Raw genomic sequence first — 26,275 nt, forward strand, 5'->3', positions numbered from 1 at the left:
GGAATAGGACATAATTTGGGAACTACACACATGATATGGTACTCAAATTAAAGCTTATTCAAAGAGCTTTCAGATGCAATTTACGAAGATTTAATAAGTTATCCCATTCAAAAGTTATTCGAGTAAGAATGTGAAGAAATATGAATTTTTATGATTTTGAAAATTTTGAAATCCTGGCATTTCTAAATTACTTGACCGGTTAAGCTCATCTTCGAACTTGACTTCGGTATCTACCTGTAGAATAAGTATGTTGAGTTTGCTAAAAATCTGTTTTAAATTGGCGACGCTATCGTCGTGACAAGCCGCGTTATATCTGATATATATGGGTCATTCCATGCCTAATCACCTGATTTTGAAAATTATATTTTTTGATCCGGTTGAATTTTTTATATGTTTTTGTACATATAAAAAGACACCTAATCCTAAATTTTAAGCCCTTAATTTTCAAAAACCTTGGAGATATGAAATTTTGAAAATCGCGAAAAAATAACGATGAGGTAATTTTCAGAAATTCATAACTCCTGATTAAATTACCGTAATTTCATTTTGCAAGTAACTATTTTCTTCAATTTTGAATGTAGTTTTCGAAAAAAAAATTTAAAAAAAAAAAATTTTTTTTTCACCATTTTTTTTCTACATTTTAACTCAAATTTTGACTAACCGTGAAAAAATTTTCTGATCAGACTATATCAGGCCTGATATGGAAATTGGCCATATCAGGCTATATATATTCTGATATAAGTATATCAAACTATGTACCCGCCCGGGTGAAAAAAATTATATATAATTATATGACATAATTATAAATGAAAAATGGCCCTATATAATTATATAAAATTAGGTATAATTATATATAATTATTTCCATAAGAAAAAAAAATCGGCATGAGTGGGGATCGAACCGTGGACCTGACGCTCGAAGACTAATTCACTACCCGTTTACCTAAGAGACTTACTTGAAGAGTAAAGTTTGTTATAACTACAAGTAATCTAAATTGTATACATGATCAATTCGTAGTGAACAAAATTTTTTATCTAATTTATTAATTATTAATTATCAATATTTATATATAATAATAGTATCTGTATGTAGATTTATAAAATTGACTATGTATACATGAAATCGCAAAAATGATTTTACGATATTGTTAAGGTACTTCGTTGCTTTAGAATTTATAATTTTTTTTAAATTAAAAAAATAATAGAGGTAAAATCAGAATTGAAAGCTTAAATTTTGATGGAATTATTTGTTTAGTATATGGAACTATATATTGCGGGAGGGCCTGGCTAACAATTTTTGAACTTGACAAAACTAATAATTTTTGTGAAATTAAATTTTTTTTTAAGTTCCTATTATTTCATCCGCAAAATACTATATATTAAAAGATTGTTAATCATTGGAGTAACAGACTCTGAGATAGAAAAAGAGAATGTTTTATGGTAATCACAAAATACCCACTGAAGGAAAAAAATTATATAGAATTCTATATGATTCATATATTATTGTATATGAATTATATATACATCTATATAATTATAAATGAATTACGTATGTCTCTATATAATTATATATGAATCATATATAATGCTATATAGTTTTTTTTTACTCGGGTATGCCTTTATATGAGTATATCAGACAACTTATGTGCTGATAAGGGTATGAGTATATCAGGCTATATAAATCCATATTAAGTTATATCAACCCTAATCAGAGATTTTTTTTTCAAGTTTATCAAAGTATATATAACTTTATAAGGTTATATCAGGCCATATCAGGACCTATTAAGAGATAATGTAAAATTATATATGAGCATATCAAGCTATATCAAGTCTGATATAGTCAGATCGAATTGATAAGGCTTGATCAGGCCTGATATGGCCAATTTTCATATCAGGCCATATCAGGACATATCAAAAATTAAATATGGACACATTAGATCATATCAGGCCAGATATGAACATATCAAAAATTTTTATATGGCCTTATCAGCTCATATCAAGCCTGATCCGAATATTTTTTCACGGGTATTTTTAATTTTCTTGAAACAAATAGATGTTTTACTAGACTGTAAAACAAATTTTTTACACCCTATGTCAAATTGTAATTCAAATATCTTCGATTTTTTAAGCAACTTATTAGAATTTTTCTAATCAAAAATTCGAGTTTCTTAAAGATTTTTTAATTTTTCACCAAAATTTCAATGTATATGTAAACAAATAATATTTTCTTACTATGCCAATTATATAAATTGAAAATCTTTACTGATATGTTGCGTCAACGGACTAAGAATTTCACATACATGTATGGAAATAACATGTTATTTTTGCTGAGCACATAACCGATAAATTTTTCTTATTGCGAGATCGCGGGTTTGTAACAGATGAAAATGAATGCATTTTCAAAACATTTGATATGTAAAAAATAAATTTGGCTAATTATTTAAATAGAATTCGTAAAAAACATGTTAAATTTATTATGTTAAATTTATTTTATATAAAAAATTGATGTCACTGAAAAAATTTTGAATAACAAAAAAATTCTTCGCATTTGAAGCTAGATAGATTTCAACTTCACTTATGAGACTTACAATAACTTTAACTAAAACTTTCAATACTCCATTTGGAATCTGTACAAATCAAAACAATACTCCAATTAAATTTCAAGTCTAGATCTAAAAATGCAATTCTACAAAGCGCTCAGCGAAGTGGGCGGGTAATAGCAAATTAATAAATAATAGATATAATAATCGCATCAAAAATCTTTACAGTACTTCCGACTACATTAAAATCAGCTTTCAACGCTTTTATTCGAATTGTGTGCTTTATGACATAAGTTTTTCTCAATAATTTTGGGAAGTAAAAACGAGAAAAATCATGAAAAATATTTTGTTTTATGATTTTAAGCCGTTTTATTGTTAAAAAGTATAAAAAATTGTATACAAAATCGTTCAGACACACAAAAAATTCATTGTGTGATACCTAGCACGGATGAAAATATGATTGTTAAGAAAAACTCACATTCAACCTATTTTGAAACCATCTGTCAATCCGAGAAAGAGGACAAGAAATCAGAGATAGTTGAATAATTCGACTGAATTGTTTAGTATAATATAAAATACTGTAGATTACAACAATAAAACAATCCTTTTTGGTTATATAATAGAACTATTTTCTTTTATTCTCCCAATACATTTACATTTCATAGAATACTAGTTCGTAAAACTAAAAATAATTACTTGAAAAGTATAAAATAAAAAATGAACAATTTTTTGTCGCAACATATCAGTAAAGATTTTCAATTTGTATAATTGGCATAGTAAGAAAATATTATTTGCTTGCATATACATTGAAATTTTGGTGAAAAATTAAAAAACCTTTAAGAAACTCGAATTTTTGATTAAAAATATTCTAAAAAGTTGCTAAAAAAATCGAAGATATTTGAATCACAATTTGACAAAGGGCTTAAAAAATTTTTTTTACAGTTTAGTAAAACATCTATTTTTTTCAAGAAAATTAAAAATGTCAGTCTTCAAAAAAAGTCAAAATTTGAGTTAAAATGTAAAAAAAAATGGTGAAAAAAAAATTTTTTCTTTTTTAATTTTTTTTCGAAAACTACATTTAGAAGTGAAGAAAATAGTCACTTGCAAAATGAAATTACGGTAATTTAATCAGGAGTTATGAATTTCTGAAAATTACCTCATCGTTATTTTTTCGCGATTTTCAAAATTTCATATCTCCAAGGTTTTTGAAAATTAAGGGCTTAAAATTTAGGATTAGGTGTCTTTTTATATGTACAAAAACATATAAAAAATTCAACCGGATCAAAAAATATAATTTTTAAAATCAGGTGATTTGGCATGGAATGACCCATATATATTAGGGTGTTGTTTTTTTCAACTATTTTTTTTTTTTTCGGTCTCATCGTGAAATTTTTTTGCAAGTACCCAAAAAAAAAAATTCCCTGAAAGTTTGGGCCCTTAATATTGATATTAAGTCCTCGACCAAAGCGTGTAAAGATTTCCCATTAAAAAAACACAGAAACTCTGATTTTTTATCTGTAAATTTCTGCAGATCAGTGGCATTTTCTAGCATCACTTCGAACATGAACGGGTTTTTTTCAGAATTAAATGCTTTACAAAAGTGTCTCTTGCGGTCAAGCCGTAACTCGAACCGGCGAGGTAGTACAGGCCTCTAACTTGACTTTTTCCATGAAATTTGCGTTTTTTCGCATGTATCTCGTGAATGACAAGATCTTCAGAAAAAATGTGAAAGACAAACTTGTAGAAAATTCAATTTTCTATAAAAAAAGGTCCTGAGCACCAAGTCACTAAAATCATATTTTTCAGAGATATTTGATGATATTTTTAAAAGGTATTTTTTATAATTTGACGCAATTTTCGATAAAAATTTGAAATTACAAAAAATTTATAATTAAATCTATATATGGGATATAACGCGACTTGTTAGGACGATAGTATCTTCACTTCATAATGGATCTTTTCCAAACTCAACAGATTTAATCTTTAGACGATTACCTCGGTCAAGTTCAAAGATGAACTTAGTCGGTCAAGTAGTTAAAAAATTACAGCGTTTCAAAATTTTAAAAATCGTAAAAATTCATATTTAGGCAGTTTCTTTCGCTGATAACTTTTGAATGAAATAACATCAAATTTTTGTAAATTGAATTTCAAAGCTTATCAAAAGAGCTTTAATTTTCATGTCATTTTATTCTCCTAGACTAAAAATAACCTTTTCGTGTGTAGGTATTTAATAAAATTTTACTATTGCATTCGTTTTTTGTAACTTAGGGAAAAGGGATTCTATCAATGTGAATGAAGTATTTGTATTATGAGTGTTGTGATTTCATTTAAGTAGGAAATCTACTTCCATTTCGGCTGCCGAATAGCACTTTTTTTTATCGTCGGCGAAATTATTACGATTTTTATAAAAATTTTTTGTATATTTTAAAGAATATTTAATTTTGACTATATAATTATTAAAAATTGAGAATAAATGTTAACAATTAAAAAATATCATGGTTACGTGTTCATGAATTTGTAGTTTTTACTCTAGGGATTAATAACTTCAAGATTTATAGTCAATGGCTTATTTTTTACTACTTGCAAACAAAATTTCCAAAAAATTTTTTTAACATCATTTTAGTAAATACGAATTAAAGTTGTAGCTCAATTGCCAGGCAACTACATACTTAGTGCTCAATAATCCCTTTCGTGTCTAATGCAGTTAATACCGATTGTATTAATGATATTTTTCCGGGGTAATCTGATAAACTCTTAGAATGAATGAATGAATGAATGAATGAATTTATTTATTTATTTACTAGCCAAATGGCAAAAAGAAAATATTTACATTATATGAATACAATACATATTTTATTTTTAATTTTAACAAAATTATTAGAACTTATACATACTATAACGGGGTTTTGCCTGACCCGGGGATTTACCAAGCCAGGCTCACCGTTTATATTGGAAATTTTTGGCTTACTAAAAAAGAGAATTATTATTTAAAAAAAGGGCGCCAGGAGAATGATCTCCAATTAATTACTACTGCGACTTCGGCTAGCTCTTACCTCTTCCTCAGGGTGGCGGGCCATGCTGAAATACTCGTCGTTAAAAAATCGGACAGCAAATTAAACGAAAATTCTTAAAATTACACGAAATAAATTTAGAAGAATTTAACAGAAAAAAATAACAATTTATTTAACAAAATATACGTCGGAGGTCGATATTAACTTTTAACAAAATTATTAAAACGTCGTAACTTAACGTTTCTCTTAATTTTAAACCAAATTTAAAACGTCGTCACCTCAATTTTATTTCTCACACTCGCATTCATACATCGGCAATCACACTCTGTAATAACAGCATTACAAAAAAAAATAATCGTAAAGCGTTGAATCCTCGCGTATTATTTTGTTAATCAAAATATTTTACAAAATTACAACGTGGACTCGAAACGCTGGATTCAACACTGAACAAGAACGTCGGCTTACCAAGCAATTGAGCGTCGTCCTCATCGCAGCAGCTCGGAAAAGCTTCATGCGGTCGACTCGATTAATAAATTATTAAAAAAAAAATAAATACTTCAATACAATTTATCAATTAATTTCAAGTGAACAAAATCGCGACAATACTTCGAAATTAACTTTAGGTTGCGGAGCGCGCAAAAGCGCGTCCGAATCCGTCAACAGTCCAGCCTCGAATCCCCTTCCTCATAGAGAAGTACCCGCTTCTTCCTTCGTTGAAGTTGGTGGCGCTAGTCTTCATTTCCATTGGAATTGATTCCCGTCGATAGTTGATCTAGGTCCGTATAACAGTCAACGGACCTCCACGACAGTCTTTAGTCACCTCTGCTCCTGCAGTACTGACTAACCAACTGTCATCGATGGTGATCGTCGTATTGGGACGTGCGGCAATGCAGCGTCGATTGTCCTCAGACCTCTCGGGTGCTTACGCCGCTCGGTGCCTCGCTCGCTTCGGTACTCGCTTATTATCGTCGTAGCTCTATCCTTGTCGCTCCAATGCATAGCCTCGTACTCGCTCTGACTCCCTCTGTCTTCGTTACTCGCCCAGCGTTACGTATTTATACAAAATAATTCATAAAAATTAGTAAAATTTTCATTCATTCACACATAACATTCACGACGTTGGATTCGAGCCTGGAAGGCTATAATACCCCAAGTATTGGGCGTTGAATAAAAAATCTACCACGTTACAATACTTAAACATTATAATATTAGAGTAAAAGTAATATTGCTTACATACTATTTTTGTAAGAAACTGTTTAGATTTAAATCATTGCTAATAGTTTGCAACATCTTAGAGCTACCACAAGCTAACTAAAATTAAAAATCACTAATCCTAACACTTGAAGAAACCTCTTTTTAATGATAATGCCAAGTATTGAATATTGGAGAAATATTTAATTTACTAAAAAATTTGGTTACCATTTGGTTTTCTAGATAAAAAATTTTTATTAAAAAGTCATCATCTATACAGAAAATGGCGATTATTTTCAACTAAAAATCAGTTTCGACAAGCTATAATACTGAAAAAATTGATTTTACGAAATTTTAACATAAAATGAGCTCTTCTGTACAGTGTGCAATTTGTTCTCACAATATATAACGAACTCCTTGAGAACTATTCATTTTCTACAAAAAAAGTACACATTGAACGCGCCAAGATTCAATTTATATATCTAAAAAGAAACGAAGAATGACCTCTTCATTTTTAAATTGAGAGCTCATCTCATGAAGAACTTGCTTTTTCTACTTTTCACAACGGTTTCTAGAAAAAAGGTATTAAAAGCATAATTATTGTTTTTCCACACTCTCATTACTATAATATTAATTTATGATTATTTTATTTCATCTATGTTTAAGAAGTGAAAAACAGAAACGTATTCAAATATTATTTGCTCAATCGTTTGTTGCTGTAGCTGATTGTATAGTATAAAGTTGATTAACATACATTTATCGAATATTGGCGAAATAAGTTGTGATTCGACTAATTGTAAAATTAATTTTTTTTTTCATCACTTCGCTACATAGCTTTGACAAATGGAAACGTATTTGAGGACTTATAAAGCTTTGTATAATCTTTACAGAATACTAATCAGTTACGTCCATGACAAGTTTTAAATTCAACGTTTTTTTTTTTACTGTTGCAGCTCGCTAAGAATTCGTAATACCGTAAAACCGCTTATTATGGAGTAATTCCTACCAAGACCTTCTTAATTTTGCCTTCAGGCTATTAGTATTTAGAATATTTCTTACAAGGAATAAAATTTTAAGTGAAAAAATTTCTTAGATTTTATTTAGACATGAAATTGCAAATTAAAATTGATTAAATATTATTAATCCACATCATTCGATTTCATTTCATTTTACAGTGTTCAAGTATATTCACTGCAATTTGGAAAACAAAAAACTGGTCACCGGATAGCATTCTCTGAATATATAAATCCGTTGACTTATTTATTTTTTTTTTATTTCTACTTTTTCAACAAAATTCTTTCTTATCGTGGCTTTGACAATGTTTAATACATTTAACTATTAAAACAAATAAAATGAAAAAGATACTCTGATGAATTTCGTAACTTTTAAATTGAATAGCACTTAGATCAATAGATCATAAAGTTGATGACAAGCTTACCTGTCTCTATACTTTACAGGTTGTACATACACTAACACTTTTTCCACAATATTAAGATTTATGTTGTACTTTAAATAAAATATATTAATCTTCGTAGACTATTAATTGAAGTTATTATTAACTGCTTAGTGTTTATATTTTTTCAAATAAATTCAAATTCAACACTATTGATCACAATTTAAATAACACCACTAAAATTTTCTCAAGTGTTGTTTTAATGTTTACGTTGTTAGGACCTCTAAATACATAAATATTTTGTCAATTAAAATCGAATTTTTATGCACTTCTTCCAACAATTTTTATATAAAAAAGGCAATCTGTAAATTATTTTTTTCGTGATTAGATTTATTAAATTGAACCAAGAGCATAAGCTTCCATCTAAGCTTCAACTTCCTCTCCTACTTATATGGCCTTCTGCCCTTTTTTTACCTTTTGACTGGTTCTCTTATTCTCGCTTATGAGTCTCACAATTTACCAACCCTCAACTCGACCTACCTTCGCTGTGTCTCTTTGAAAAAGAAATGCTGACACTCCTTTGTATCGATCACTTTTTTAATGTTTATATTTTTACTTGTAAATATTTAATAAACTAAGTCCTTATAATTTTAATTTTTTTTAATCAAACTAAATTCATAGCAATGTGAACAGTCATATGCGGAAAAAAATATTCATAATAATTGTTTCTTCTTAATAACGAAGAATAGAAAATACCCGGGTAGTAAAGTAGAACGATACTGGAGAGACTCGTTTGTTCACTGCTTTTTACTCCGATGCTGATCCTGCGTACTAAACAGTGAATGCTTACGGTCACTATAGTTGGCGCCGTCCTACCGGTATTATACTGCAATCTAATATTCTATATTTTATTTTACTCATATTCATAAATGTATTCAAAATGTCAATGACCGTAATGTCAAAATGTTAGTTGGGAATATGTAAATATAACAATACTTATGTGATTTTAGTGATACCTTCAAAATTTTAAACTGAACTCACATAGATAATATTTTTAAATGTTATTTCAAAACTAAATAAACAATATATCATATATTGTCGCCATTAGTAAAAAACGATCTGACTACATTTTAGTAACTTTTATAAGAGATTTAGAAAATCGTAAGATTGTGATTTTCTTAAGTTGAAAAATGAATAAAATACAATTTGTTTTTATGCATGGTCAGGAGAAAAGAATTTTTATTGTTTTACACACAGATAAAAAAAACAACGACTCAAAAAAAATTTTCTCTTCAAAATCTTTTTCTTCATGAATTTACTTTATCAACGAAGCATTTACTGCCTTGAAACAAGATACAAAAAATTCGTGTAAGAATTTGATTCTTTTAAATCAAGTTAGGCAATAACATTGGTTCAAAATATTATCGACTTGGTTCAAGAGTACTGGGAATTGTGAATCAACATACCATTTGATTTATATTTACATCGTTTATATATATTTAATCCTGATGATGGAATCAAACATAAATTTTTGTTTATTTCTCGACTTCGCCTCGGCCAACAATTACATGTGATTTGAGACATTTCTTACTTTCCTGCCCTAGGTGAATAATATACTATTTTCTATTCGGGCAAAAGTAGTCTTACATCTACATATATTAGGGTGTGCCAAAATGTAACTCCCGTGGAGAACCTTTTAAAATTGGAATTTTGAGTTCCGCTTTTAACAGGGGCTGCGTTTGGGCATTTCCTGAGATATTTTGGAGTGAGACGATGTATTTGATTTTCATAGAATTTTTTAACAGAAGCTTAGTTAGTTCTGTTAAAAAATTCTATGAAAATCAAATACTTCGTCTCACTCCAAAATATCTCAGGAAATGCGCAAACGCAGCCCCTGTTAGAAGCGGAACTCAAAATTCCAATTTTAAAAGGTTCTCCACGGGAGTTACATTTTGGCACACCCTAACATATATATATATATATATTAGGGTGTGCCAAAAAAAAACTTTTAATTTTTTTTTCTTTAGCTACCGCGAAAATATCGTCCAAGATGACGAAAAAAAAATTCTGGTAGAGTTTGAGCTCTTAATATCAATATCTAGAGATGTCACATGGTGATTTTTGATTTCTCATTTAAATAACAGGGGAGTTATTTTTTTTTTTTTTTAGAATTTTGATGTATTTCAATGAGTTATTGTGTGGTAAAAATAAATAGATATTTTTGTAGGAAATTGAACGGCCTACAAAAAAGGTCTGAAATAATTTTTCGCTAAGTCAACTCGGTTAAAAGTTATTCACAGTTAAAATTCAACTTAAAATAATATACGATGACTTCCACAATTTTTTATACTTTTTAACAATAAAACGGCTTAAAATCATAAAACATAATATTTTTCGTGATTTTTCTCGTTTTTACTTCCCAAATTTATTGAGAAAAACTTATGTTATATGATAACCTACTCCCAATACGGATTGCGGGGGTGGGTGTTAACAATGAAATTTTAAATTTACTAGCTATAGTTCCTATAGACTTAATTTGGTAGTAGTCTTTTATTGGTCATGTAGAGATTATCTCAATATGGATTTCAATAAATTCTACTTCCTTTTCTGTGTACAGAAATAAAATTTGATAGAACCTCAAGAGAAACAGGAAATTCCAGAAATGGCCTCCAGGGTCAACCGATTTGAATATTTTTTTTTCTTAATAAGTAGATATCAGCTAAAAACAAATTTCGCGATAATTGACTTCATATACTGACTGTGTCAGAGAGATGTGTAGAATAGAAAAAATGTTCTTGCTTATAAACTAGGACTTTTTGAGACATGAAATTTAGGATAAGTCTATAGGGTTTCAATGAAATTTTCTAAAAATTTCCTTACAAAAATCGTCTCTCTGGCAGCAGGGGAAAAGTCATTGTGAAGTTTTCAAAACAATATTAATGATAGTTATTCAGTCAACGGACTAAGAATTTCACATACATGATCAATTCGTAGTGAACAAAATTTTTTATCTAATTTATTAATTATTAATTATCAATATTTATATATAATAATAGTATCTGTATGTAGATTTATAAAATTGACTATGTATACATGAAATCGCAAAAATGATTTTACGATACTGTTAAGGTACTTCGTTGCTTTAGAATTTATAATTTTTTTTAAATTAAAAAAATAATAGAGGTAAAATCAGAATTGAAAGCTTAAATTTTGATGGAATTATTTGTTTAGTATATGGAACTATATATTGCGGGAGGGCCTGGCTAACAATTTTTGAACTTGACAAAACTAATAATTTTTGTGAAATTAAATTTTTTTTTAAGTTCCTATTATTTCATCCGCAAAATACTATATATTAAAAGATTGTTAATCATTGGAGTAACAGACTCTGAGATAGAAAAAGAGAATGTTTTATGGTAATCACAAAATACCCACTGAAGGAAAAAAATTATATAGAATTCTATATGATTCATATATTATTGTATATGAATTATATATACATCTATCTATATATATATATATATATATATATATATATATATATATATATATATATATATATCATATATATATATATATATATATATATATATCTATATATATAGGAGATCAAGTTTTTGAACTCACTGATCACGATATCTCTGAAGCTATAAGGCCGATTGACTTGAAATTTGGTAGGAATATTCCTTTCGCCGAGTAGAGGTCAGCTAAGAACGGATTTTACGAAATTCCACCCACAAGGGGGGTTGCGGGGGCGTTAACAATAGAAAATTCCCATTTTTAACCTATAGCTCCTATCGACTTCAAATTTGGTAGGAATCTCCTATATGTGATGTAGAAATGATCTAAGAGCGGATTTTACGACAATCTACTACCAATATGGATTGCGGGGGTGGACGTTAACAATGAAAATTACAAATTTCCGATTTCTAGCTCCTACAGACTCCTAATTTTGTATGAATTTTGTGTAAGTGATGTAAAAATAATTTATGAACGAATTTTACGATATCCCACTCCACAGAGGAATGCGGGGGTGGGTCTTAACAATGAAAATTTTAAATTTCCAAGCTATAGGGCCTACAATCTCTAAATTTGATAAGTATCTGCTATATGCGAGGTAGAAATGATCTAAGAGTGGATTTTATGACAATCTACTCCCAATATGGATTGCAGGGGTGGACGTTAACAATGAAAATTAAAAATTTTCGACTTTTAGCTCCCACAGACTCCTAATTTTGTATGAATTTTTTGTAAGTGATGTAAAAATAATTTATGAACGAATTTTACGATATCCTACTTCACAGAGGAGTGCGGGGGTGGGTCTTAACAATGAAAATTTTAAATTTCAGAGCTGTAGCTCCTATAGGCTCCAAATTTGGTAAGAATCTGCTCTATGTGATGTAGAAATGATTCAAGAGTGGATTTAATGACAGCCTACTACCAATACGGATTGCGGGGGTGGGTATTAACGATGAAAATTTTTAATTTTCAAGCTATAGCTCGTACAGACTCCAATTAGGTAGGAATTTTCTCTAAGAGATGTAGAAATAATATACGAATGAATTTTAAGATACCTTACAGGAGTTTGCGAGGGTGGATGTTAACAATTAAAATTTTTAATTTCCAAGCTATAGCTCTTATAGACTCCAAATTTGGTAAGAATCTTCTATGTGATGTAGAAATAATCTAAGAGCGGATTTTACGACGAATCACCCCCAATAAGGATTGCGGGGGTGGGTGTTGACACAAAAAAATCTTAATTTCCAAAATATAGCTTCTAAAAGGCGTAAATTTGGTAGGAATCTTTTATTTGTCATGTAGAGATCATCTCAAAATGGATTTCAATAAATTCTACTTCCGACAGAGATTGCGGGGGTGGGTGTTAGAATTTCAAATTTCCATTTCCAAACTGTAACTTCTACAAACTTGAAATTAGGTAGGAATTTTTCATTTGTCATGAGATCATCTCAAAACGGATTCCAAAAAATTCTACTTCCGATAGGGATTGCGGGGGTGGGTGTTAAAATCTAAAATTTTAATTTCCAAACTGTAACTCCTGCAGATTCTAAATTTGGTAGGAATTTTCGTGTACGATGTCAAGTTCAGCTGAGAATGGATTTTCTCGAATTCTTACCCTAAAAGGGATGGTGGGGGCGTTAACAATGAAAATTTCTCATTTCCAATCGATAGTTTTTATAGACTCGAAGTTTTGTTGAAATCTTTTATTTATAATGTAGAAATTATCTCGAATAGGTTCTTACGAAATTCCTCCCCCACATAGAAGTGCGGGAGTAATAATTGTCAAAAAATTCATATTCTTTAAATACAGTTCCTACAAATATAAAATTTGATAGAATCTGAAGAGAAACAGGCAAATACCGGGATGGCCTCCAAGGTCAACGGATTTAAATATTTTTCTTTCTTAATAGTAATATTTTCTTACAACAATCGTCTCTTTGGCAGCGGCAAAAAAGTCATTGTAACGTTTCCAAAATTTAACATTACATGTAGCTATTCAGTCAACGGACTAAGAATTTTACATACATTTTTTTTTTGCTGATCACATAACCGATGAACTGTTCTTATTACGGGATCGCGAAAATGTAACAGATTAAAAGCATTGCATTTTCTAAACACATGAGATATAGAAAAAAAATTTGGCTACTCATTTTAAGAAAACTCGTAAAAAAAAAGTACAAATAATTTTCTATGTATAATTGATGTTACGGAAGAAATTTTTATTAACAGCGAAATTCGTCACAATTTAATCTAGGCAGATTTCAACTTCACTTATGAGACCTGCAATTACTTTAACTAAAACTATCAATGCTCATTTAAAATTTTTTTTCTTCGTGTCAATTAATATTCATTTTTGGAAGAAAGCCACGGAATGTTATAGTGATTGTACATTGAAAGTTACAATGAATTTTAGCTAGTATAATCATGTGGACAAAATATACAGACCAATTTGATGGAATTTGGAATCTGTGCAAGTAAAAACAATCTTCCAATTAAATTTCAAATCTAGATCTAAAAATACAATTCTATAAAGCGCCCAGCGGAGCGGGCGGGTAACAGCTATCTATATATATATATATGATTTCCACGTATATAGTCACTCATCACGATATTTCTTGAACCATAAGACCTAGAGACTTGAAATTTGGTAGGAATATTTTTTTTATCGAGTAGAAGTCAGCTAAGAACGGATTTAACGAAATTCCACCCACTATAAACTATATCTCCTATCGACTCCAAATTTAGTAAGAATCTTCTGTAAGAGATCTAGAAATAATCTATGAACGAACTTTACGATATTACACCCCACAGAGGGTTGCGGGGGTGGGTATTAACAATGAAAATTTTTAATTTTCAAGCTATAGCTCCTACAGATTCCAAATTTTATAGGAAATTTCTGTACGTGATGTAAAAATAATTTATGAACGAATTGTTCTTATTACGGGATTGCGGGAATGTAACAGATCAAAATGAAAACATTTTCTAAACACTTGAGATGTGGAAAAGAAATTTGGCTATTCATTTTAAGAGATTTCGTAAAATCAAAAATTAAAATCGTAAATCCAAAAATGATTATTCATTTTTGGAGAAAGCCACGAGAATGTTATAGTGATTGCACATTGAAAGTTACAATGGATATTCGCTAGAATTATGACATGGATAAAAGGTACAGGCCAATCCGATAGAATTTTGAATCTGTGCAAGTCAGAACAATACTCCAATTGAATTTCAAGTCTAGATCTCAAAATACAATTCTATAAAGTGCCCAGCGGAGCGGGCGGAGCGGGCGGATAACAGCTAGTATAATTATAAATGAATTACGTATGTCTCTATATAATTATATATGAATCATATATAATGCTATATAGTTTTTTTTTACTCGGGTATGCCTTTATATGAGTATATCAGACAACTTATGTGCTGATAAGGGTATGAGTATATCAGGCTATATAAATCCATATTAAGTTATATCAACCCTGATCAGGGATTTTTTTTTCAAGTTTATCAAAGTATATATAACTTTATAAGGTTATATCAGGCCATATCAGGACCTATTAAGAAATAATGTAAAATTATATATGAGCATATCAAGCTATATCAAGTCTGATATAGTCAGATCAAATTGATAAGGCTTGATCAGGCCTGATATGGCCAATTTTCATATCAGGCCATATCAGGACATATCAAAAATTAAATATGGACACATTAGATCATATCAGGCCAGATATGAACATATCAAAAATTTTTATATGGCCTTATCAGCTCATATCAAGCCTGATCCGAATATTTTTTCACGGGTATTTTTAATTTTCTTGAAACAAATAGATGTTTTACTAGACTGTAAAACAAATTTTTTAAGCCCTATGTCAAATTGTAATTCAAATATCTTTGATTTTTTAAGCAACTTATTAGAATTTTTCTAATCAAAAATTCGAGTTTCTTAAAGATTTTTTAATTTTTCACCAAAATTTCAATGTATATGTAAACAAATAATATTTTCTTACTATGCCAATTATATAAATTGAAAATCTTTACTGATATGTTGCGTCAACGGACTAAGAATTTCACATACATGCATGGAAATAACATGTTATTTTTGCTGAGCACATAACCGATAAATTTTTCTTATTGCGAGATCGCGGGTTTGTAACATATGAAAATGAATGCATTTTCGAAACATTTGATATGTAAAAAATAAATTTGGCTAATTATTTAAATAGAATTCGTAAAAAACATGTTAAATTTATTATGTTAAATTTATTTTATATAAAAAATTGATGTCACTGAAAAAATTTTGAATAACAAAAAAATTCTTCGCATTTGAAGCTAGATAGATTTCAACTTCACTTATGAGACTTACAATAACTTTAACTAAAACTTTCAATGCTCCATTTGGAATCTTTACAAATCAAAACAATACTCCAATTAAATTTCAAGTCTAGATCTAAAAATGCAATTCTACAAAGCGCTCAGCGAAGCAAGCGGGTAATAGCAAATTAATAAATAATAGATATAATAATCGCATCAAAAATCTTTACAGTACTTCCGACTACATTAAAATCAGCTTTCAACGCTTTTATTCGAATTGTGTGCTTTATGACATAAGTTTTTCTCAATAATTTTGGGAAGTAAAAACGAGAAAAATCATGAAAAATATTTTGTTTTATGATTTTAAGCCGTTTTATTGTTAAAAAGTATAAAAAATTATGAAAGTCATCGTATATTATTTTAAGTTGAATTTTAACTGCGAATAACTTTTAACCGAGTTGACTTAAAAAGGCCATCCCGAGTCGAAATTTTTTTTCGCTTAAAACCCATTTTAACCTGGGATAGTCTAATTCAGGGTGAAACAGAATGAAATAGCTTTTAAGAAATAAGGAACTGCATTGATACTAAACCCCGTTTCACTCTGGTAACGTCTACTTAAGTCTGTTTTCAGACGAGTTAGGTTGAAGAAGGTTCTTAATAAAACTCTGTTTCACTCTTTTAGCGCCTAGCTGGGATTGCACGATGTATACGATTTTTTGTTTCTCAGACGAAAAAGTGTCAGGCAGGGTTTTATTAAAACCTATTTCAACCTAGTTCAACTTTAATAGCCTAAACTGGTTATATTCATAGTAAAAAAAAAGAAAAAATTATCATTTAACTGTTGGTTACTTCATGTTATTATTTGCATGACTGTTAAGGTAATGATAACTATTAGTAATGTTAATTTATAATCATACAAGAATAATGATATCGAAATGAAGGCAGAAGAAACGACGAAGAAAACACAAATTTCCGTTGAAAAAAACTCAGCTTTGCTGGGATTCGAAATCGAGACCTCACGATTACGAAGCAAGACTGGATTCCCTCTGCTACTCGAAGACTAGTCATACAGTAGAAATATTTGTTTCCATTTAAGCTACAACTGACAAAATTAAAATTAACTCATGTGATTAAATATTATTATTATTTCTTATATCATGGTAAATATTACTGTGATTATTATTATTAATTTTACAACGTTGCTTACAAAGTGCTTAAAAAATTTCATCGCGAAAATTGCCTAAATTTTTAACTTCCCGCTAAGAAAATTGAAAATTTTCAAAAGTTTGGAAGTTATCGGTTTTACCCCGTTTTTCGAAAATCAAGTTTTTAACGGATGTTGACGTTTTGAGGTCCTAGGAAGCTTCCTCGATTGTTTCCGCGATGGTGTCCGTTTGTCTGTATGTATGTATGCAAGTATGTATGTGTGTGTGTGTGTGTGTATCGCGATTGGCGTCATTCAAAAGGGCTTGATCAAACTTAGATTTTGAATATAATTGGGACAGATTCGAACCGGTAGATCTTGAGAAATTTAAAAAAAACTACAAAAAAAAATTTTTTCAAATGTGTTTTTTTTTAATAACTTTGAAACGGCTCCACCGATCGATTTAAAAAACTATTCAGCTCTTAACATTAAAAAACCACGTCGATCGCCGCCAACCCGGTTAAAATCGGGTAATTCGTTCGTGAGTTATCGTTGTCGAAAGAAAACCGAAAAAAATGTTTTTTCGGAATTACTTCGAAATTTGTCGTTTAATCAATTCAAACTTAAAGATCCTTTATGGGGCTTCAAAATCTGCGACACAAAAATTATATTTTTGAGCTCTTCGAGTTCAAAATGTGAAAAACTGTGCTATTTGTTCATTCTTTAAATTTTTAATTTGGCAAACTATTCTTTTTAGCAATTAGGTCAAATTTTTAAGTAGAAAAACTTGATCTTTCGTATGCTTTTAAATTATTCTTGCACAAACCATAATTTTTTATTTAAAGCACGAAAAGTATATACACATGAATAGTTAAATAGTTAAAATATCTGAAAATTATTTCGAAAAAATTCTGGAAGAAATTATTTTTGAAATTTTTATAAGGTATAATTTTGTAACATATCGTTCGATTTTGATTTTTAAAACGGTATTCAAAGTAGTTTTTAGAGTAGTAATGAAAAAAAAATCTGTATAGACGGGTTTATGTTGAAAAGTTAAAGAAACCCGGTAATTATTTTCGAAAAATATCAAAAAAAAATTTTTGTAAATTTTCAACCAGCTGTAACTTTTGGACGCGTCGATCGATTTTAATTTTCCAAATGGTTTTCAACACAGTTTTTAAAGGGAAAAAAGTGGATGTCCAGGCAAATATCGTTTGGTTAAGAAATTTAAATGTTATGTCGAAAAAATACTGAGAAAAAAAATTTTGTGAATTTTTAAACAAATATAATTTTTGAACGCGTCGTTCGATTTTAATTTTTAAAAAAGCATTCGACGCAGTTTATTAAGCATAAAAAATTTATAAATGATTTGTTGTGATTTTTTCGCACGTTTTACTGTAATACATTTTCAAAATAATGATAATAATTTTTATTACTCTTATTTATTTTGAAAAATGTATAAAATTTTAATCTCTGTTTCACCCTAGGAAGCCTACGCGATAAAATTCTCATTAAACCCCAGCTCACTCTTCTACGACCTGAATTTAGACGAATAAGGTTTAAACAGAGTTTTAAAATTTGAACTAAACCTCAACTCAATACTCCTCACCCTGATGCAAGACGAGTTAGGTTGAAACAGAATCTTAAAATTTAAACTAAACCTCAACTCACTATTCCTCACCCTGATATAAGACGAGTTAGGTTGAAAAAGGTTCTTAAATTAGAGCGGCATATATCTACATCAAAAGAATCAGGCTCTACTAGGTTGAACTGGGGTTTTAAAATTTCGACTCGGGATCCCTGCAACTTCCCGCTAATTCCATACCTGGGCGCTTAAAATTGTACTTATGACGTTTTTGAGATTTTTGAGTTCAAAATATAATTTGTGTGATATTTTTAGCTCGCTGAGCTCAAAGAGATAGTATTTCTATGCATTTGAGTTCTTCGAGCTCAAAAGTCTGATAGAAGTTTCATAGAACACTACTTTTGGAATTTTCAAACCGCTATAACTTTTGAATGGATCAACCGATTTTCACGCGGTTGGCGGCATTCAACGCAGTTTTATCAGCCTCATAAAGAATTTTCAGGTTTCAATTGATCGAACCAAAAATTTCGGAGTAATTTCGAAAAAACACTTTTTTCGGTTTTCTTTCGTTCACGATATCTCTCGAACGAATTAACCATTTCGACCAGCTTGGTGGCGATCGACGTAGTTTTTTATTGTTTAGAGCTGATTAGTTTTTAAAATCGATCGGTGAAGCTGTTTAAAAGTTATCCAAAAAAAAAACCACATTTGAAAAATTTTTTTTCTTAGTTTTTTTAAGATTTCTCAAAATCTACTGATCCGAATCGGTCCAAATTATACTCAAAATCTAAGTTTGGCCAAGCCCTAAACAAACGATAATTTTAAGTCGATTTTTTTTACGCGGGTGGAGCAATTCTTGGCAGTTTTCAGAATAGATCCCCGTTGAAAAAATTAAAAAAATTTCATTTTTCAGTTTTTTGTTAATAATTTTCGTTGTTGCAAAATTAAAAACTTAAATTAATCGTCGAAAAAAATTTTTTCTTCAAAATATTAATAAGGAAGTACGAGCGCTAGACGGGGTGGGGATAGGTATCGACTCTAGTGCGGTAAGGGGAGAGCAGTAACCATATGATTTTTCTCAATATATAGATAAACATTTAACATTGGCTAATGGCGGCATTTATTTTTCTTTTAATTAATACACTTTAATTAGTCGGGCAAGTGTAAATTTTTTTGATTTAAATTTATCACTAATACATTTACTTTCATCCATAAGTTTTTTAAAAATATTCACCGACAGTTTTACGAGAAAAATACAAAAATGTATCAATGTTTGGAGGTTACCCCATAAGACCAATGTTAAATTGCTCAACTTTAAAGTTAATTATTTATTTAAATAATCGGGCAATCTCCTTCAAATTTTCGGAATTTGTTTAGACATATTTAAACTTCATATTAAAGAAAAATCAAGCCTCTTATCAAAAGTTGTCTTTTGAATTTTTTTTTAAATTTAATAAATCTTCATTAGTTTTTGAGATATTTTTAAAAAACTTAATCCCCTTTTTTTCAGTTAATTGTTGATAACTTTTGCAATTTTTACAAGCGGAACTTCATTTTTTTCCAAAAATCATCTAGATACCATTCCGAATCGGATGACAGCTTAATAATAATTTTCGGAGACTGCTGAAAAAAGTTAACCAAAAAGGCACTTTTTGGCTAGACTACAACTACCGTTTTGAGTTACGAGCGCTAAAGAAGAATCCGTTGACGAATAAAAATGACAGAAAAAGATATATTTTATTAATTTTGAAGCATGAATAATCTTTAAGTCAATGAGACTTATGAATAAAAAATTACGAAAAAATTAATTTTTTTGTCTTTATTATTTTTGTTAATGAAATTATTTTCAACTTCTATTGTACTTTACTATAATCAATTAAAGCATAAAAACTATTTTTTTAGATCATAAATGTTCCTAAAAAAATTGTATAAGTCAGTTCTTTTCGTTAAGAAGTGGTTTTATACGTGTCCATCGATAATTGAAAATAAAAATTATCGAAGAAATTTTAATTAAATTAGCTATTAAAAAGAAGCTGTTGATTCTTTAAATTCGACAAAAAATCATCTTTGTAGAGAATTTAATTTCCTATAAAACCATACCAACGGTTTTTTCATATTTGGTATATTGAATTTTCTATAATCAAAAAATAAGTGAAAAAAAACTTTTTTTGGCGAAAATTCTTCTTTTTGCGAGCGCTAATTGAAAAATGAAGACAGAGCGCTCAAATTTTGGCACAATTTTTTTTTCGTAACTCTAAACGAAATTTTGATATGGGACCGAAAAAAAAAAAAAATCTTCGATTTATTTGGCATAGTCTAATATATATATATATATATACTAGCTGTTACCCGCCCGCTTCGCTGGGCGCTTTATAAAATTGCATTTTTAGATCTAAACTTGAAATTTAATTAGAGTATTGTTTTGATTTGTACAGATTCCAAATGAGTATTGAAATTTTAGTTAAAGTCACTGCAAGTCTCATAAGTAAAGTTGAAATCTGTCTAGCTTCAATTGCAAAGAATTTTTTTGTTATTTAAAATTTTCTCAGTGACATCAATATTTTATAGAAAATAAATTTAGCATATTTTTTACTAATTCTATTTAAATAAGTAGCCAAATCTATTTTTCACATACCCAGTGTTTGGAAAATGCATTCATTTTAATCAGATACATTCCCGCGATCCGGCAATAAGAACAATTTATAAGTTATGTAATCAGCAAAAATAATATGTATATAAAATTCTTAATCCGTTGACCGAATTACTACATGTAATGTTAAGTTTTGGAAACCTAGCAATTACTTTTTTCCCGCTGCTAAAGAGACGTTTGCTGTAAGGAAATTTTTAGTAAATGTTATTAAATCTCAATAGATATGGTTGAAGTTTCATGTTTCAAAAAGTTCTAGTTTATAAACAACAACATTTTCAGTAGATTTCATAGATATCTAACTATTTTATTTCATGAAACCAATTAATTTTCAGATAATTATCATAACCAAACATACGATCAGCATATAAACATAAATTTTCGACACTTAGTTCACCAAAAATAATAAGCTTCTTTTTCTTAAACTTTTTTTAAATGACGTTAAATCAATCAAATATCAAGATTATGTAATAAAAACAAAAGAAAATCGTATTAAAAACAAATGAATAAAAAATGAGAGTCTTTTGTTTTTCTTAGCGGGAAAAAATGTATGTAAAAGTAAATCGTAAAAAAAATGACAAATGGTTGATGAAATCCAAAAAATAAGTAACCCATAACCATCTACGGAAAATTCTGCGTCGAATGGTAGCAGTCCCATCCCGATAGCTTCAGTAGTTTTGACGTCAACTTTAGTCAAAGAAACCCTATTTCGCTTATATATATTACACTCACGCATCCGCCCACGCATCCACCCACGCGTTGGTAGATGGAACTAAATTCTCAAAAAAAAAAAAAAAAAAAAAAACGTAATACCCTTCATGCCTAAATGAAATAATTAGTGAAATTTTCCACCCACGCATCCGCCCATGCTTCTGCCCACGCATCCGCCCACGCGATGGTAGATGGAACTAAATTCTCAAAAAAAAAAAAAAAAAAAAAACGTAATACCCTTCCGATAAAAAAACAAATGAATTAAAGAAAAATGCTCGTCTTTTGTTTTTATGGGCGGGAAAAATGTTTATCTAAGTTAAATAGAAATAAAATGGTGAAGGATTGATGGAATTCGAAAAATAAGTATCCTATAACCATCTACAATTCATTCCGCGTCGAATGGTCCTAGTCCCATGTCAATATGTTCAGTAGTTTTGGCGTGATTGACGGTCTACGAAACCCACTTTCCCTATATATATATATATATATATATATATATATATATATATATATATATATATATATATATATATATATATATATATATATATATATATATACATATATTAGGGGGGGTGGCAAAATGGAGTACCCCCGAAATTTCGTAAAAAAAAATTTTTTTTCCAAAAAGCTCTTTTAGTTTTCTAAAAAATATTTTAACTTCATTTTCTAAAATTTAAGAGGAAAAAAAAAATTTTTTTAATCTAAAAAACTTAAAAAAATTTTTTTTTTCTAACTTTTTTTACAGCAATTTTTATCGTCATTGTGCATCATAACAAATTTTTTTCACATCTAAGATTACTTTTTCTAAATTTTTAGGTTCTCGCTATACAAATGAATGACTTAAAAAAAAATCGGGAAGTCATTGGTTCCATGCCAGTTTTCGAAAATCAAGTTCGAATCTGAACTCCACATTCACAGTAGAAAATATTGTGTAAAATCAACACAATATCTGTGTTAAATGCGGTCATCACAAAATTAGTAAATTTTCACCAGTGCATAAATCAAATAAACTGACTGACAGTGTTAAAACGTCGATGGCAGTGACAGCGCATATATTAGAGTTTACTGCACAGAGTATAGGTCTTGAACTGACTTATATTTTGATAATCACAATACGTGGTATTTTGATTATCAAAATACCAGATATCCTGATTATCAAAATACATTTTTCTCAGTGTGACAAAAAGAAAAAATTTTTTTTTCGGAAAAGCAATGGCTAGTCGTTAAGGAGAATTCATTCAAGTTCTTGAAACTCACCTTTAACTTTCTGTGCGATCATTGGTTGCTGAGATATCGATAATCAAAGACAAAAGGATCCTTTTCCATTTGGAGATCAATATCTCTGCGACAAGTGGACGTATCAAGGAGTTTAAAAAAACAAATTAAAGCTAAATGAACAAAGTATCTGATCCTTATAGTGGTTAAGCTAAATAAATTTTTTCCACGCCCGTAGACCAAATAAAAAAACTAAGAAAATTTTTTTGTTGCTGATTTTTCTATGATTACTCAAAAACCGCGGAAGCTACAAAATTTTAAAATTCTAATCCAAAAACTAGACACTTCGAGCTACAATTTCCTTTTTCTTCTGATTTCCTGTAGGACCATTCCTCTCGAAGTTACGACCTGTTGAAAATTGCCTAAAAATTTCCAATTTTTTTTTGATCCCTTAATTTTTTCCAGTAGTGTATGTATATGGGGCATTCCACGCCAAATCGGATAGCATTCTGCCTTTGCATCTAGGATTTTCTTGAAAATTTTTTATGTTATAGTACCCATTGAAAAAGACCTCTATGATTTTTTTCAATTTTTTTTTGCCCAGCCGTTTTCGAGATATCAATTTTTAAAAAAAATCGCTTTTCTTTTTTTCAAATGTCTGTAACTTTGCGAAAAGTGGGCCAATCGTGACGTTTTTTTTTTAAAAAATTTTTGTTTTTAAACACACTTTTAGGAAATAAAATCAAAAAAAATTTTTAAACTGTATTTCTATAAGATTTTCAAATTTTGACTTTAAAATGTTGATTTCCAAAAAACACGTACTGATCGATTTTCTTGAAAATTTTTTCTAAAAAACTGTCAATTATCCCCCAACTTTTAAGCCTAGTCCCTTAATGGGCAATCGATGGGATCCAATTTTTTTCGATTTTTCAAAATTTCAAATTCCAACTTTTTGTAATAAAAAATTTCTAAAAAAATTCTATGCTCAGGATTTACCATAAATAACTTACTGACACAGTTTTCATCATAATTATTAAATTTTATTTACACTAAACGATTATTATCATTTCACATTTATTTCCTTACACGTTTAAATATTTTATAAATTCGAGATTCACTGGATGATGAAAATTCTTCACATAGTAAATTCTTACATAGTAAATTTGTTTATTTTTGTGATTGTAAAGCCTCCGTTACTTGAAACTGATTCCAGCTGTTCACTAAGTTTCAAAAAAGTATATGAAAAATTAAATACCTCTTTAGGAGTAACAAAACTTTCTGATGATGAAATCAACTCTCAAAATTTCTTAGAATTGCTCGATAAATTAAAAAATAAATTCAACGATAGTAATACGCAACGATGTGAAAAAATTCAAATTCTTACTCTTTTACCTGAATCATGGGGATTATCTTGAGTATGTGAAGTAATGGGTTGTACAATATACATGGCGTCAATTGCAAAATCTCTTCGAGATAAAAAAGGAATCCTTTCAACTCCAAATACCAAATTAGATTAGAATCTTTTCAAAATCATATTCAAATCAATAATGCTTATTAATGTTTTTAGTGATAATAAATTCAATTTATTTACATTTTAGGTCGACATCTATCGAATGACATTAAATCTAAGATTTTAAAATTTTATGTTAGTAATGAAATTAGTGTAAATATGCCAGGGATGAAAGATTATCTTTCTATTAGAAATGATGACGGAAAACGTGAGCATGTCCAGAAACGTCTCATTCTCTCGAACTTAAAAGAGTTATATGAACTTTTCAAGGAACGTCATCCAGATTGCCGGGTTGGTTTTTCAAAATTTGCATCATTGCGTCCTCAACATTGCGTGCTTGCTGGTTCGAGTGGAACTCACACTATTTGTGTGTGTTCTATACACCAAAATGTCAGGCTTATGATGTTAGGTAAGTGATACACTAGAAAAGTCTTTTTCAAAATCATTCATGGTCTCGTTTATTACAGGATGTAACTTGGCAGCACTTACTGAACAATTAGCAACACCATTACTGACGTATAGTGACTGCCTGAAGATAATCATATGTCAAAACCCTACCTCTGATTGTTTCTTTTACAACTGTGATAAGTGTCCAGGAATACAAACTTTGAAAGACTTACTATTAAATGTACTAGAAGAAAATGGAATTGATGAAATTACTTATAAGTATTGAATTTCAAATCCCCGTACGAGCTTAGAGACATTTGTGAAAACTTCATCAGATTTTGAAGACAGTTTTTGTGAGAATATCACGTCTTCTTCCTCATAATTATATTGCTAAAGAGCAAGCGAGTTATTTGAGGTCGTTGAAAGAATCATTGAAGGAGAATGAATTTATTGTTATCTGTGATTTTGCGCAAAATTATGCCTTTGTTATCCAGAATGCTGCATCTGGATTCCACTGGAATAACAGCCAGGCAACTGTTTATCCAGTTGTAATTTATTATAAAAACAATAATGAGCTGGTTCATAAGTGTCTAGTAATTGTATCAGATTGCTTATCACACGATGCAGTTGCTGTTCATGAGTTTACAAGAATCACAACTAATTTTATCAAAGGTCTTTCCAATAATATCTCAAAAATTATTTACTTTTCTGACGGAGCACCCCAACAATTTAAAAATTTCAAAAATTTTGTAAATCTTCATTATCATGAAGAAGACTTTGGAATTAAAGCTGAATGGCATTACTTTGCAACCGCACATGGGAAAGGACCTTGTGATGGAGCTGGAGGGACTTTCAAAAGGATGGAAGCACGATCAAGTCTTCAACTTCCGTATGACCAACAAATTTCAACTCCTGTCGAACTATTTGAATGGGCGGAAAAACCAAATTCTTTACCAAGTATAAATATTGAATTTTTTTCAAATGAAAAGTATGATCAGGCTAAACTTTTATTAGATCAACGATATTCACGAGCGAAAACAATCACAGGGGCGCAGAAATATCATTGTGTCATTCCAGACGGTAAAGATACTTTGAGATTTAAAGAATTTTCA

General features: G+C 29.5%; 2 protein-coding genes across 7 annotated transcripts in view; both read right to left on the reverse strand.

Annotated features, from left to right (window-relative positions):
- The window catches only part of LOC123273313 (neurocalcin homolog), a 265,515-nt gene that overhangs the window by 207,113 nt on the left and 32,127 nt on the right, over positions 1–26,275 (reverse strand). The gene's annotated exons all lie outside the window — the stretch shown is intronic.
- Positions 1–26,275, reverse strand: part of LOC123273311 (neuronal calcium sensor 2) — a 192,478-nt gene that overhangs the window by 134,102 nt on the left and 32,101 nt on the right. Inside the window, exon 1 of one of the 5 annotated variants that reach the window (XM_044740716.1) lies at positions 8,675–8,938. The exons of 2 other annotated variants lie outside the window; for them this stretch is intronic. The gene's annotated coding sequence lies outside the window, so the exon portion shown is untranslated. Of the gene's footprint in view, positions 1–6,015; positions 6,218–8,179; positions 8,418–8,674; positions 8,939–26,275 lie in introns of those variants that run through there. 2 more of the 5 variants (XM_044740712.1, XM_044740715.1) reach the window with 2 other exon arrangements.

The sequence above is a fragment of the Cotesia glomerata genome, linkage group LG10 (genome assembly GCF_020080835.1).
Source record: "Cotesia glomerata isolate CgM1 linkage group LG10, MPM_Cglom_v2.3, whole genome shotgun sequence".
NCBI classification, from domain to species: Eukaryota; Metazoa; Arthropoda; class Insecta; order Hymenoptera; family Braconidae; genus Cotesia; species Cotesia glomerata.